The sequence below is a fragment of the Rhincodon typus genome, chromosome 12, assembly GCF_021869965.1.
Source record: "Rhincodon typus isolate 14 chromosome 12, sRhiTyp1.1, whole genome shotgun sequence".
NCBI lineage: Eukaryota > Metazoa > Chordata > Chondrichthyes > Orectolobiformes > Rhincodontidae > Rhincodon > Rhincodon typus.
In genome coordinates, this window is record NC_063343.1 from 52919862 (window position 1) to 52935904 (window position 16043).

Here is a 16043-nt window from a genome sequence, read left to right on the forward strand (position 1 = left end):
TCTCCGGACTCATAGCAGAGGCAGTGATGCAAAGACTAGAAAGGACGGCCCTTCGACTAATCCAACCAAAACACTGGATACGCTACGTGGACGACACCTTTGTCATCATTAAACGGACCAAACTAGAGGAGACACACAAACTCATAAACAACACCCTCACCGGAATAAAATTCACCAGAGAGGAGGAGAAGAACAAACAGCTCCCATTCCTGGACGTCATGGTAGAGCGCAAGACAAATGGGGAACTCTAAACAAAAGTACACAGAAAATCCACACTCACGCAGTCCAGGTACTGAACTTCACCAGTAACCATCCCAACACACACAAATGAAGCTGCGTGCAAACGCTATTTAAACGGGCCACAACACACTGCAGCAACACAGAACTATGCCAAGAAGAAGAAGAATACCTCTTCCAAGTTTTCAAGTATTGATAATGGATATCCGAAAAACTGGGCCAGAAGATGCCTACACGAACAACATCAGGAAGATACTACACGCCCTGACACATTCATCACACTACCTTAAATCAGGAACACATTGGAACTAACCACTAGACTCCTACGACCGCTGGGCATTGGAGTGGCACACAAGTCCACATCAACCCTATGACAACTGCTCACCCGAACTAAAGACTCCCCGCCATGGACAGGACCAATGTCATCTATAAGATCCCCTGCAGAGACTGTGAGAAACACTACATCGGACAAACGGGAAGGAAACTAACAACAAGGGTGCATGAACACCAACTGGCTACAAAAAGACACGATGAATACTCACTCATCTCAATCCACATGGACAAGGAGAACCACCAATTCAACTGGGACAACACCAAAATCCTGGGACAAGCTAAGCAGAGACAGGCACGGGAATTCCTAGAAGCCTGGCACTCCATGAAGAAAGCCATTAATAAACACATAGAACTCAACCCCGTACACACTCCACTACGAAGGAAAACCGCAAGTGAGGCAATCCAGCTCACCGGACTCCAGAGTTTAAAAACCAGGCGGGAAAACACAATGCTTCATCGGAGGCTGCAGTACAGTTAGTGTCCATTTAACATAGTTTTACTTAGCATTGTTTACCTTTAATATTGTAAATACAGTAATGACAATATATCTTTTTAAGATAACAAGGTGTAGAGCTGGATGAACACAGCAGGCCAAGCAGCATCAGAGGAGCAGGAAGGCTGACGTTCGGGCCTAGACCCTTCTTCAGAAAAGATATCTATTTAATCTATTTAATGTTGCCAGTTTCATTTTGTCGTTTTTGCTACAGAGTTGCACCTCTGTATCCTGTATGTGCACAGGACCTTTCCCTCAATGATTTTTGCTTGCCCCCTCCATTGTCCTCATCTCCCAGACTCTGTCTTTACCTTAGTACCTGGGGTCTTCTTCAGCTGCTCCCTTCTCCTTGCTCTTAACTCCTGTTCTGAACTTGCACTGAACTTCTAGGCTCCATCTAGTGGTCAAAGTAGGTCAATGCTGATGGTCCTGCAACTTCAAGTCTCCTTGCACTGACCAACTTCTACCATTATCTGGAACCTAGTCAACCTAAAACAAGGGTCTTCAATCTTTTCATATGAGGGACTACATTCAGTTTTTCCCTCGCTATGGGCCAGTGAACACATTTCTGAAAGATTCTGTAAGTAAATACAGTTCCTTCTGTAAAGGTTTAGCAGAAAAGGGACAGTGAATTTTCAGTATATTAGCTCTTACCTCCTCCCCAGCAAACAAAACCCTGCATACAGGTAACAAGGTGTAGAGCTGGATGAACACAGCAGGCCAAGCTGCATCAGAGGAGCAGGAGAGCTGACGTTTCGGGTCTAGACCCTTCTGAAGGGTCTAGACTGGAAACGTCAGCTTTCCTGCTCCTCTGATTCTACTTGGCCTGTTATGTTCATCCAGCTCTACACCTTGTTGTCTCAGATTCTTCAGCATCGGCAGTTCCTACTATCCCTGCATACAGGTAGTTGTTTCTTTGAAGCCTGTCTCCAGGCCACATTTTTCCTGCTAAACCCGACCAGGTGAGGAGGGGTGATTGGCTTCCCTGTTTTGTTAAATCCCTCCTGGCTGGTTGCAACTAATTTTTTTTGCATAAAGCTATCAAGCTTCCATTAAACTTAGTTAACCAGATCAAAAATGAAGGAGAGATGACTCCAAAATACACTCGAGTGAACAAGAGTGGAATTTTATGACCTATGTATTGAATAAAAAGGGATATTTAAATGCAGACATAGGTAATAAGCTTAAGAAGAGGAAGGAAGGAGAACAAAGGTGCGTTTGTAGACAGGAAGGTTTGCATTTTAAAATTTTCAGGCGTACCTGAGCTGCAAGAGTGGAATCAAAGTCCTGTTGGCGTCTTATTTCTTCAGGAGTGGTAAAGCTTGCAGACCATCTGACTTTTTCATGAATGGTGGTTTTTCTAAGCTTTTCTCCAGCATTGGTTTCTGAGATTGAGAAAACGATGAGCTTTCAATTGCTTTTGTCAGTCTACAGTCAACTGGCTTTCTGTCTCTTTCATTGCTCAAAGGTTGTTGTTGATATACAGTTCCTTTGCAGATTCTGGTATCTGTGTAATCATTTCATTCCAAGCTGGTAGTTTTTCATCAGCCTTTCATGTCTCAGTATGTGAATTTATCATACAAATTTGAGTAAAACAAGAGATGCAAATTTCTTGACACCTCTTCAGGTTTCATTGCCTCTTGATGAAAATGATAATTTCAATACAACCTGATTTTATGTATTCCATGTGGGTTCCTTGCGCTTTTGTCAACTGATCACTGCAGCCATTTTAGATCAGTACTATCCTTTTTTACAAACAGTTTTACTCCGTGAAAGCCTCAGTATTAAAGTCAAATGATGGAAGTTGAATATTGATAGGCCATTATCACAACAATCACAGCATGCTATAGCCTCTCCCCAAGCTGATTTTCCCTCGCTGCCTGTCCTCCAAAGTAGCCACTGTCATGAAGCACCCTCCTCCAGTACCCAGAAAACTCGGTCTGATCACTGCTATTTACATGGGCGCAAGCATTGAATTTGGACACAAGGTCAGTTTGTAGAAAGTGTGAGGTTGTCTTTTGGAAATTGTTTTTTTTGAATATATGGTAAAGTCTGAATGGTGACCAGAACTTTAATATATAGAATATAGGTTAATGATTCCTTTCGATACATTTTTCCCTTGGGATTGTTTTGCGCAAGAATTACCAGATAGACATTTTTAAATTTCAAGAATATTTTTATTTCATCCATCTGGAATAATAGGGTTAACAGAAACCATGGAAAATTGCTGCTTACTAAGATTTTCATAAATGAATTGTAACTGTTAGATCTTTGTCATGCAATTGCTGTCAGACTGAGACCACTGTTTTTAAGAATCTTATTGATGAATGTAGTGCAACTTACATGGATATAATGCAGGACAATTTAAACGAAATAAGTTAGAAAGTGTTATTTTCTCATTACATCAGGCGGAGCAAACAAAAGAACAACAGAAACATGAGAGCAAAGTTCAAAGGCTTATGAAGAAAACATCAAAAGAGGTGAACAAGTTACGAGAAGAGCCCCTAGAGATGCAATCATTCTGGTGAGTTATAAATAGCACAGCGGGAATTGTTTCACCTGCTGCGTTAAGCAGTGGTGTTTTCCTTTTTTCAGATTAATTGCTTTCTTCTCTGTGCCCATGTCTTTCCAGACAACACCTGATCTAGCACTGAAGTTTTGTACTAGTGGTTAAGGGTTGCAGAAGTGTGATTCAGTAGCTAAATTCCCATTTTTGTTCTTAGTTCACCCCTCCATCCTCAGATAGTGCCAAGCTCTCCTTGGTGTGTTTTTCACTGCTGCCCGGCAAGGATTAGTAGCTCATAGGTAAATTGTCAGGACATCAATCTGCTCCTCTTAATCCTTTGGTAATATCTGTTTAAGTGCTGTCTGTTTTCTTTTTACCATTCAAGCTGTGCTGTACTTGCATTGAACAGTTGCAATTCCGAGTCAGTTACATCTGTATTTGCAATTTACATAGAAGTGGTATCAAGCATGCTACTGAACAGGCCAATACAAATTATTTTCATTTATTAGCAATATTTTTGATTGTGAATTGTCCATGTTCTTACAGGGAGAAGATGGCATTTTTTACACGAGGCAAGGGAGGTATCATTCCACTACCAGCTGATGATGTATGATCAGCACAAAGCCTTTTAATTAATTGCAGTACAGTCTCTTACTGCTGATGTTTAACCTGATTTAACTGAAGTTACATATTGTGATGTTACAGATATATTTTGTAAATTTAGAGAACTGTTTTTGAAGTCACTGCATTGTTCGAATGTATACAAACCTACACTTCAGTTATATGTTGAACTCTTGTAGAGGCAGTGTAGCATAGATTAATGTTAATCTGTACAGTTTATATTTCAAGTTTTGTAAAAAAAAAAGAAAAATAATGACATCAAGAACAAAATCTGTTGAAAATACTTTCAAAAAGAAATGTTGCTTTCAGCTTATTGTACAGTAAATAGTTTTATAAATGTTAAGCTGCAATAGATGAGTTGAGGCACTAATTAGAAACTGTGATTAAATAACATTCAGTATTGTTTGTGATGTCATTGTCTTGAGGTACATCCACAGAAGTTCTCTATTCTTCTATCAAAATAGTCTGTTATCTAATATTGAAAACAAAACCCCCTTCATTTTCACAAGTATATATTTGTAAAACTTAGGAAAATTTACTTCTGGAAATAATGTTGAGTAGTTTTTAAACAATGTGTATTGTATTTGTGTGCAGGTTGAATGATCTTTATTTAAGGGAAAAATCTAGTTTTGACACTGAAAGGTCAGTTTTCAGGACCAAGTAAATGACAGTTACAGTTTCTGTAACTAGCCTTGTTTACTTTGCATTCTTCTTGCTGAAGCTGGGAAGAATGGGAAAGTCTTAACAATGTTTGTTCTTGCGTAAGAGCCAATACCAGTTTGAATGGCATCAGGTACCTCTCCTGCACTTAAGTAATGCTATGTGCCAACAGCCATTGGTAACCGAACGTTAATTCAGAAAATTTTGGCATCAATAAACATTTTTGAGTAACGCTGCTAATAATATTATATTTTTAAAAACTGAAATGATACAGATTTATTGAGGACTTTTTGTTTGAGCTGATCAGGAAGTGATGCTCACAGAGTACAAGATATTCATAGCTGAGAAACAATGGAAATTTCTGAAGAAACATATTTTGTCAAAGCTTCTAATCTTGCACTGATTATTTCTAAGAATTTGCAAGAAATACCATTCTGCAGCAACATTAGCTGTCTCCAGCCAAAATGACATTCTGCATACAATGTAAATGAGTAAAGTGAAAGGAGTTTCTGTGCCATCGCAATGCTAGAAATACAAGCAAATGACAATTGGATCATATCAGGCAGTATATTCCTTCAGCTGTCCACAACAAGAAAGATGCTGACTTGTAACCAACCAGTCTGTACTCGTAAAATTCATAGCACAATGTCTAACTTTGGATGTGATTCCATGATTGGATAACATTTGCTTCATCAGTCTGAGTGTGCAAAAAATTATAATGTCAACCAAGTTGAGATGGTCAGCCAGACTCAAGATGTGACATTGTTACGTGTAGTGATAATTACATATATTAATGCACAGGGCCCTGTTCTTTGGAGACAGAAAGAACACATACGGAAACTGCCTCAGTTTGAACTGAACAAAATAGGTGACAGCTATTTTCAGGCAATTCCTCAATTAATCAGTTATCCTGGCCTGTTTAAAATTTGAACAGAGGTTCGCAGTTAACTGTCAGTTGTCATTAACTTCATGGATATGCCTTTACCAATCAGAATCTACTGACAACCAAATCAGGACTCTTCCCAGAAATTATAAATGTTCTTTTCCCTTTCTTTGTAAATTGTCCTGATGCATGCAAGATGACAACCTTTAGCAATATTTGTGTTCTGTACTACCAAAAATTTAAACAATGGAAGGTAAGACAGTAGATAAACTATGCATAATGCATTTGTGAGTTCAGTTGGACAGTCTGATTTGATTTGATTTATCACTGTCACATGTACCAAGGTGTAGTGAAAAGTGTTGTCTTACATGCTTACAGGCAGATCGTGCTCTACATGTGCATCAGGTTAACAGAACAAAGCACAGGATACAATATTACAATTGTTGAGAAGGTGTAGAGAGACAGATCAACATTAATGTGGGAGCATGGGCAACAGGAAATTCACTCCCTTGTATGCATGATGTTTAAGCTTTCTGTCCTCGCCAATTTTACACCACATTTCCATTATTTAACCTATATCATATTCTGGAGCATCTAACTCTGGAGGCCATGGGGTGGGGGAATAATGCATACTGTGCCAGTGTGTGATTGGGTGATGCTTCTAAGTCTTTCAGAGTGGTGTTTCTCTTGAGAATGAGGGAAGGAGTGGTGGTGACTGAAATAACTCCATGAAGGCCGGTATCCCGTCACCAAGTCACCCTTTATTTACACTTGCATAGTACATGACGCTGATGCAAAGTCAATTCCTAAGTGAACAGAACCCCTGATGCTCCTGTTTATATCTGTCAGCCAGGACTCCCTGGTTGGACCAGGTTAACAGCCCTATGAGGGAACTCATTCTGTGAGATCCACCTGGTTGACCTCATTCCAGTCACCACAGTGATGGGGTTATCAGGCTAGGAGATTTTCATGCCCCTAGTATCCGACCAAATCCCCAAATCCCTTTCAAAACTGTCTGGAATCCTTCTCCCATCTTCACCCCAGGCTGTTACCTGTACACAGAAGCAAAATAAATCCAGGTGATATGGCATACCAGAATCTTTAGCCAGAGATGCAGAACAGGCAACAAAATTCCAGGATGTCCAGGACAACATTTGGTCACCTATAATATTCCCAAATGGTTATTTGGACTTGTATCCTCTTTATTAATTCGAAGAATGAGTATATCAGGTTAGACCAGCATTTATCGGCCATCCCAAATTGCCCTTGGGACGATTTTGGTGAGTTGCCTTTTTGAACCATTGCAGTCCATATGGTATAGGCACACTTCCAGTGCTACTAGAGAGTTCCAGAATTTTGATTGTGAATATACTGACCTCATTCGCTGCACTTTGGCTAATTAAGGGATTTCAAACTGAACTTACTTCTAGCACCAGATTCCATAAGTGCAGTTAGAACTGGCCCACATTCTAACAGTATTGAATAAATTGCTGTTTGACTTGCTAAGGATCTGACTGTTGAACCCCCGCAAATGTTTGCAATGCACAATTGCCAGTGCCACAACGGTGTCATACATGCAGAGACCCTACAGACAATATCATTGTGTTTGGTGTCGTTATGTCATCAGCACAGGGTGTGCACGTATCAAACCGATGATATCTTTGCACTGTGCATGTGCACAATGGAAAACTTGCTGATTCATCTGAAAATAGAGTGCTGCACTGGTGTGGAATTCAAAATAATGGTTTTAACTAGAGAATGTTAATGATGCACACACGAAGAAAAAAGTGCAGGCAAATGAGTGCAGTTGAAATTGATAACGATGGCAGTTTCAAGCCTCTTGCTACATCTGAAAAATTTTATTCATTTTTAGTTGTGAGATGCACAACTCTTGTAATTTCTTTTTTATTTTATAGCATTGATTAAACATGTAATTAATTATTCATTCCTTTTGACTTTACTTGTTCCCTGATGTTCAATCATACCCAATTCCGTGCTTCTTTTGGAAAACTGGAGATTGAGAACTTTGATGAGCTGACCTCTAAACTGGAGATCTTTCAGAGTTTGCAAGGGAGTGCAGTGCCTTTCCCACATCTCTTGCATATCAATGACCTCTGCTGCCTTCAACACCTGCACCCCTTGCTACCTCAGTCACCACCACCCCTTCACCCAATCTGTTCCCTTCCTCATGCCTCTTCAACAACAGCCCTTCACCTCACACTCCCCACTCCAACACACCTCTCCGCTCATCATCTTTCTCAGCCTGGATCAGGAGCAGATTCTTGATCCAATATCACACAACAATGCAGTAAACTTCAAGCCTAATTCCCACCTGCCACCCTTATCATCAGGATTGTTGATTTAATCTGTTTAAGTATGCTGATTTGATGCCATGATTTTTTTCTGAACTGGCAGCCCATTTCACAAAGAGCACTTGTAGAGTTTCAGAGAAAAGTTAACCTGCACGCTGTGTGGTGTCAGCATTTCCTTATCTGTACCAAACTTCTCACCATAAAACATTGCTTTCTGATTCATTAGTTTTACTGTGATGTAGCATGGATACTTTAGCGTTAGTAACTAACCATTTTCTGAAAATAGGAAGCTTAAAAGTCAGTCCAAATACACCACTAACTGCCTCATTTATGGCATTACTCAAAAGCACAAATCCCAAGAAGTTATATTTTGTACTTAATGCTGTGCACCACATGTTATTAAAATGTGTGCATTTTGATGCTGTTACTGAATTGGAATAAGCATAAGCCAAAGGAAATACCAGGTTTTGTAGAAATGATGACTAATACATTTTATGGCTGTTGGCACTAGTGTTCACACTGCAATACTGGCCAAACAGATTTCCTGAATCACTCATATTTTAACTGCAGCATCTATTTCATTTCACCTGATTATCTAATAAATTCATAGTTTAATTGTGACATAGTTGAATATAAGTAGTCTATTCTAAATGATGCAAAAAAGTTTCAATTTACATACATAAAGAATTCACATCAATTCAGAAAGGTAGAAATGGTGATAAAACTACTGAAGTAGGGTAATATTGGACTTGAAATGTTAATGCTTTCTCTGTCCACAGATGCTATCAGACCTGCTGACTTTATCTAGCACATTCTGTTTTTATATGTGATGAAACCACCTTTGTGCCACAACTTTATTAGTGTGCTTTTACCTCAGAGTTTGCATCAAAGAGAGGTACATGCTGCCATTATGGGGCAGCTATCCCATATAATGCAGGAAGAGTGCTGTCCATATTAGTAATTGTGTTTTTATAGCCTGTTATTCAATTTATTTTCAAAGTTAGTTTTGTGATCATTGAAGTTTAATTCTATTTTCTCTTTAAGTGATGGTATGATGAAGTTATTAAGGAGAACTCAACCTTTTTTCAAAACAAAGGTGTTAAATTTTAACAGTTTACATGTGTTTTGGACTATATGTCCTGTTTCCATAAAACAGTAACATAATGTGCTGACACCAGAAAGGAAGCTCCATTCTTTTTGCTTTCACAGTGCGTGTTTTGGACTGACTGATTTATTTTCAGTACATTAAGACCAAACTCAAAAATTTCTAGTGCTTTCAATTAGCCCAAGTCTTTAATAAAGTAAAATGCAATTTTAAGTATGTAACTGATCATTCATTTTCTTAAAAGTTGGCTGAATATCCTCCATAACAACTGTTAAAACTTAGGGATTTTATTGACCTTAAATGTGTTTCTTTTTCCCTTTCTAAACTTAGTTGTCATAATTAGATCCTTTTTGCTACCCAGGTAGCCAGACTGAATCTTATTCTTAAACTGACAGTTTATCTCCATTAATCTGTAGAATGAGGGCCTCAGTTTTTTTTTTTACTGGCCTGTTAAATGAAAAATTCAAATTGATGTTGTGTTCCAGGTCCTTGTTTAGGTTGGTGAAAAGAGATTGAAGCATATCTTAGTTCCACAAATTGATATTTTGTCTGACCAATGTATTGGAACATTCATGCAAACATTAGTTTCTAACGAAGTTGAGGCATTTTACTTGATTTTAACAGAGAGGGCAAGACTTTTTTTTAAAAATAGGATTGACACAATATATATGTTTTTGAGTATATACAAATGTATTGAAACTGTGCTTTTATATTATCAACTTCGGAACAACTTAAGACTGCTTAGCTGAATTATGGCACAGTGAAGCAAGGAAATATGTGATTACCATATTTACATTGTGTGCGCAAGATAATGTTTGATCGTATCAGTCGATGAGACATTTCAGTTCTATAATAAAGCTAGCTGGACAGTTAGTTGATGAGGTAAGAAATTACCCAAAAAAAAATTCACAGCTTTGTTACAAATTACCATCCATTCTGTACATAATTATTTCTGCTTCATCATACATTTACTTATAAGGCAACATCTTGAGGAATGAATTAGATAATTGATCAGTTTTCTGTCGTATGTTCCATGTGCAAATCAGAAATGACAAGGATGTGAATTCCCTTTGTAAGGAAGAAGCTTGACATAAATACTAAGTGTCCTGACCAATGTTCACCCCTGTATATCTGCTATCATTTATATTTGAATGTTTTTCTTCCAAATGCTGAGTATTTCATGGTGCTGTAGATTCTACAGGGTTTACCCAAAAGTCCTGGCAGTAATTTTCCATATCGGTGTGGCAGAAGCTACTCTGTAGGACTTACTACTTGGATTTTCACATTGTTCTATAATCTTAGATCATCTCACGCCTGTTAATTTTTGACCGTTGTGTGAGACAGTGGATTTCTGCACGGGACAGCATATATACAGTTCATGACACTTGAAAGGATTTGTGCTTGTGAGTTGTCAAAATTTATCACCTTTTTTTTTAAAAAAGTTTCAAGTTCTCCCATAATTAAAACATTAAAGGCTGCTATTTTATATTTGTGTCACATAGCTTTCTGATAATATGCACAATAGTATTAACAGTAGTAAATCACATTCTTGATTTTTGTAGTGGTTATTTGTTAATTCTTATTTATTGTCCAATATGTGAATTTGATTGGAATTTAATTTGTTAATGTATGAAGTGGGGGGAGAAAGGGGCTAGAATTTTATACTGAACTTTTGCTTCATGTTGCATTTGCTGACAATTGTAGTTAATACCACACCAACAGCTGATAACAGGATGAAGGCACAATTTCCAGCTGGCAGAGGATGAAAACAAAAGTAGTATCCTGAAATAAATTCCATTATTTGACTTCAGAATTCAATGGAGAATATTAATTACTAGAAAGAGGTTGTTATGTTTCCTTTCCTGGTTGTCAGTTCAATATAATTTGTGTTGCTGTGCGGAAAATCCTTTTTGAACCTTTTGTCTGCCATAATGATTGTACAAAGCAGATGAAAAATGTGTGTAGAAGAATGGAAGTTCTTTTTTCAGTGCTGAAGAAGAGTCACTGGACACAAAACATTAACTCTTTCCTCTCCACAAATGCTGCCAGACCTGAGTTTCTCTAGCAATTTCTGTTCGTGTTTCGGACTCCCAGCATCCACAGTTTTTCATTTTATTATGCCTTTCTCCTTCATTTGTTTGTCTGGCATCATCTTAAATACATTTTTGCTATTCACTTCAACTGCTATTGCTGCTTCATTCTAACCACAAAGACTAGAATCCAAACCTTTTTGCTTTTGAATCCATTAATCAAATATTATACTGTTAATTGGAGGAATCTTGGCCATAATAATGGGGTTCATTGTGCTCTTTAATGCAATCTTTAATATTCATTTTAATCATTGGAAAAGGTGGACCAGAAATGTAAATTTGACATTCTTGCATTTGTCCTGGTGAGTGCAAGACTAAAACTCAACAATATCTCTCTCTTCACAGATGTAGAAGTAATAAACTGGATAAATTTAACATTTAATATAATACACATTAGAGCTCCACTAGGTTGTCAGTTGTAACTGTCAGTACAAGAAGATAGTGAGGCTTCGTTCTGAATTCAGCGTACTACTGCAATTTCACATACATAAAGTCTGCCTCTAAATAACTGGAAATACATCCTTTTTCATCTTCAGTTATTCGGTGGTCAGTTTTCATGAAATACTGGTCCATAAATTGTGGGGAAACACTTCACTTACATACCTAAACTTTCTCCTTCATTCCTTCTCCTACATTTCTCAAATCTTGTCCCATATTGCAACAATGAATCCTCTGCCTAATATTGTTGAATTTGCACTGCTGTGTAATTGAGATATAACTAATTCCGCCATAAACGAATCTAAACATCCTTGTGACCTATAAGAATTACTAAGTGTTGAGTTGATTTCTACCAATTTTCAGGTCACTTTACTTTCAGTGTGCATGTGACAACACAAGAGAAAAGCACCTGTTGCAATAGTAGGCCATAAATATACAACCAGCAGATTGCCTGTTCTTGTGAGCATGATATCTTTCGTGCGATTTCACTTTACGTCTAGACAAAGAGGCAATGTTATTGAAAATATACTGGTACGTAGCAATAACACAACCTTCTTTTAAACAATCCTGCTTTCCCATTTTTCCACTGATAACACTTTATTATAATTTTACTTGGTTGAATAGTCAAGTTTAAGAAGTACAAGTTTGAGATTGAAGTGTTACAAAGTTTTACACCTTGGCTTAAGAGATCTTATTCAGAAGTGACCTAAAAATCTCACCAATGATGAACAATGTTGTGCTGTATCATTTTATTAGTAGCATTATAGATTCAATTTTATTGTGAATAGTGGAACACTTTACAAAGAACTGTTACCTGAAATACTCGATCACATTTCGATTGCTGCGTTTCCTTACTCTAATGTATCAGAAGACAATTACTGGAAAAAAAAGACTGTCAATTCAGCTATGATTTCTGACAAGAGCTTGCATTTCTATTGCTGTGTGACTGTTTATATCTGACATCACCAAATGAAGAGACTTATCATGTACAGCCGCTCTTCCTGTGGTGAAGATCATTGCGTTAAAATTGATGTGAATATTTTTTGGCAGCTGTTTCCCAGTATAATGAAGAAGTTCCCTTCATCTATTTCTGTTCTTACCTTTCAGAACATTTCCAGCCTAAACTTGTTTCAGATAAAGTTTTTGGTCAGGATTTTCAGTATTCATACTGCACAAAGTCCACATGTTCATGTACCACTTGGGTTATGTAACGAATATGAACTTTAACCTAATTTATCTTGTTTACAATTCTTCAACAAATGTGATGACCATACTTTGACATTATTCCTTGTTGTTTTAACACCAACTCATAAAATTTGATTCATAAAATGCAGGGTTGTTTATTATAGAAATTGAAATTATTGTACTTTCCTTCATATGAAATAAGATGTGAACCCTAATTTGCTGATGTATAATTTGAGTTGTCTTTGTGTACTGCTTTAATCTTGGAGTCATTGTTTGTTATCAGATTGAAGTTGTAACGTTCATCTATCCTCTCACTTACAAGGCCTGACAGTTGTGAACGTGCCACACAACCAGCAATGAATGACCAGCATTTTAATCGTGATCAGAACTTTAGATCTGTAAATAAGTGTAGCTTACCTTACTTGTACATGATGGATTTGGATGCTGTCTGGTGTTTTAAACATTGTTCTTCATCAATTTTTTGACTTTTAAATAAATACATATTTTAGGAAAAAAATCAAATGAGTGATCTAATTTTTCAAACTTAAGCCAAGCTTGTTAGGACTTTGACCCAGTGATAACAAAGGAAGTGTGATATATTTCCAAGCCAGAATAGTGTGTGATTTGGCAGGAAACTTGCAAATGATGGTCTTCCTGTCAGCCTATTGTCTATTAGGATAAAAGCAATGGAGATCCTGAGTTTCTCAGATGCTGCCAGTAAGGCTTGACGGGTTTCTGCAGCACATCTTGTAGATGGGCTATTCTGTCGACACTGTGCATTGGTGAATTAATGTTTCAGGTGGTGGCTATGGTGCTAATCAAGCCGGTTGCTTTGTCTTGGATGGTGTTGAGCTTCTTGACTTGTGCCTTGTAGATGGAGAAAGACTTGTGTAGGAATGTGGCCATGCAACAATCAGAAATGTCCAGGCAGAGAACAAAATGGACTTTGCAAAATTAACATTCCCTTCAAGGTGCAGGTATGCTATGTGGCCACTCATCAATCTTAGAAATTGTGCAGTGTGAGAAGTTGGCTGTGCGCAGCAAACAGAAGTTAGAACATTGATCAGGAAGTGAATCACTCTCCACAATCTTACCTGCTTTTATAATCACAATGTTCCTATAGCTAGTTTAGTTAGATTTTTGGCCAGTGGTAACCCATTGAATGTTAATTGTGGAGGACTTGGTGGTGATAATGTTGTTGAATGCCAAGGGGAGGTATTTGACTTTTATTTTAGATGGTCATTGCCTTGCACTTAAGTTATATGAGTTGTTTGCTACAGATTAAGCCAAATCTGCCTGTTGTCCAAGTCTTGCTGCATATGGCATGAACTATATTATTGTCTGAAAGGTTACAAATGGAACTGAAAATTGCAATCATCAGCAAACATCCCCATTTCTGACCACATATTGGAGGGGAAACCATTGCTGAGGCAGCCGAGAATGGTTGCCTTTAGGATACTGCGCTGAGGTACTTATCTGGATGAAACAGTTGGCGTCTTATAAGTACAACATTTGTGAGTCTAACCAGCACTGAGATTTCCTCCAATTCCCACTTCAGACTAAAGAATCGTAGTAAAATTGAAGTCACTTTTCTCTATGTTTGGACCAAAGCTATAATGTGATCTGGAGCTATATGATCAGAAGAAATTGGAACAGGAGTACGCTGTATGTATATTCAGAGCTGAGATAGACATTTTTAATAAGTAAGGTAAGGCGAGCAAAGGGTTATGGAGTGGAGTTGAGGATGATCAGATCGGTGATGATCTCATTAAATGGCGGAGCAGATGTAATCGGCTGAATGGTCTGCTTCTGCTCCTACAAATAGTCTTCTGGAGTTTGAGATATGACTCCCAGAACATTTCAATTAATTTCATCACTCATCTTGCATAGCCCAGATTGCTCAGACCCTAATAAAATTTCAAAACCGTGTCATCCTTTGTGTGTGTCAGGGTGATTATCTTTCTTTCTACTGTGTTTAGTGGAGCTAGTCTGGTTCCAATCTTAAATCATTTGATTGTAATATGCACATTCCAGTTCTACCATCCCCTGTAGCTTTGCGACATTTATTTGACTATTAATTTCTGTGTTTTCTCTTCCTGACCTAACCTTTCACAATACTACATTGGCAGTAAGTTATGTTTCACTTGTCTACGCGGGTGCAGCTCCAACAACACTCAAGGTGATTGATATCACTCAGGACAAAGTATTCCACTTGTTTGCCATTCTATCCAACACCTTTCAACATTCAATCCCTCCAACAACACACATTGGTAGCACTGTGTACCATTTACAAAATGCACTGCAATTTCTCATGAAGAATCCTATCATTCCAAACCTGCAATTCTACCATCTAAAAGGGCATGCATGGGAACATCACAACATGCAAGTTCTCTTCCAAGATACACACCATCCTAACTTGGAACTATATCACTGTTCCTTTTTATATTGCTAGGTCAAAATCCTAAAACTCCCTTGCTTACACCACTGTGGGTGCCCCATACCTCCAGGATTACAATGCTTCACGAAGGTAGCTCATTTCCATCTTTAGACAATTGCGTATCGGCAATAAATGCTGGCCGAGGTGGCAAAATCCAACTCCCATGAGCAAATTTTAAAAAAAACTGCCAGCTACGGTATTCTGGTTTGGATACTTCACCGCCACCAATGCATCTTTATACTGAATTGAAGGTCTGTCTAATTATCAACAGTACAGCATAGACCACACCAGTCTAAGCAGAAGAGGTGCTTATCATGCACAGTAAGGTGGTTTATTATGTAATAGCAATAGGTACAGTCTACATTAATAAGCTGGCATCGTTTGCAAAACTCAACTGTCTCCACCCAGAAACTGTGATATTACACAATTTTTAAAAATTTTCTCATAGAATGTGGGCAATGCAGGCTGGCCAGTACTTATTGCCTGTCCCCTAATCGCCCTTGAGAAAGTGCTAGTGAGTCGTCTGTGTAGAGTTCAAAGTAACATGAACATTAACTCCTTCACATCGATTACCTTATACAACAGTGGACAGAACAAACATACTTTCAACAACTTCTCTTTCAATTCCTCCCACTGCCTACAGACAAAAGGGGTGGCCATGGGTACCCGCATGGGCCCAAGCTACGCCTGCCTCTTTGTAGGTTACGTGGAACAATCCCTCTTCCGTACCTACACCGGCCCTA

The 16043-nt window shown here is 38.1% G+C and overlaps 1 long non-coding RNA gene across 1 annotated transcript; it reads left to right on the forward strand.

Annotated features, from left to right (window-relative positions):
• The first annotated feature begins 3475 nt into the window (after window positions 1-3475).
• On the forward strand, window positions 3476-13380 carry LOC109919327. The gene is made up of 2 exons (XR_007263340.1): window positions 3476-3587; window positions 4116-13380. It is a non-coding gene; the product is annotated as an uncharacterized LOC109919327 (long non-coding RNA).
• The last annotated feature ends 2663 nt before the right edge of the window (window positions 13381-16043 follow it).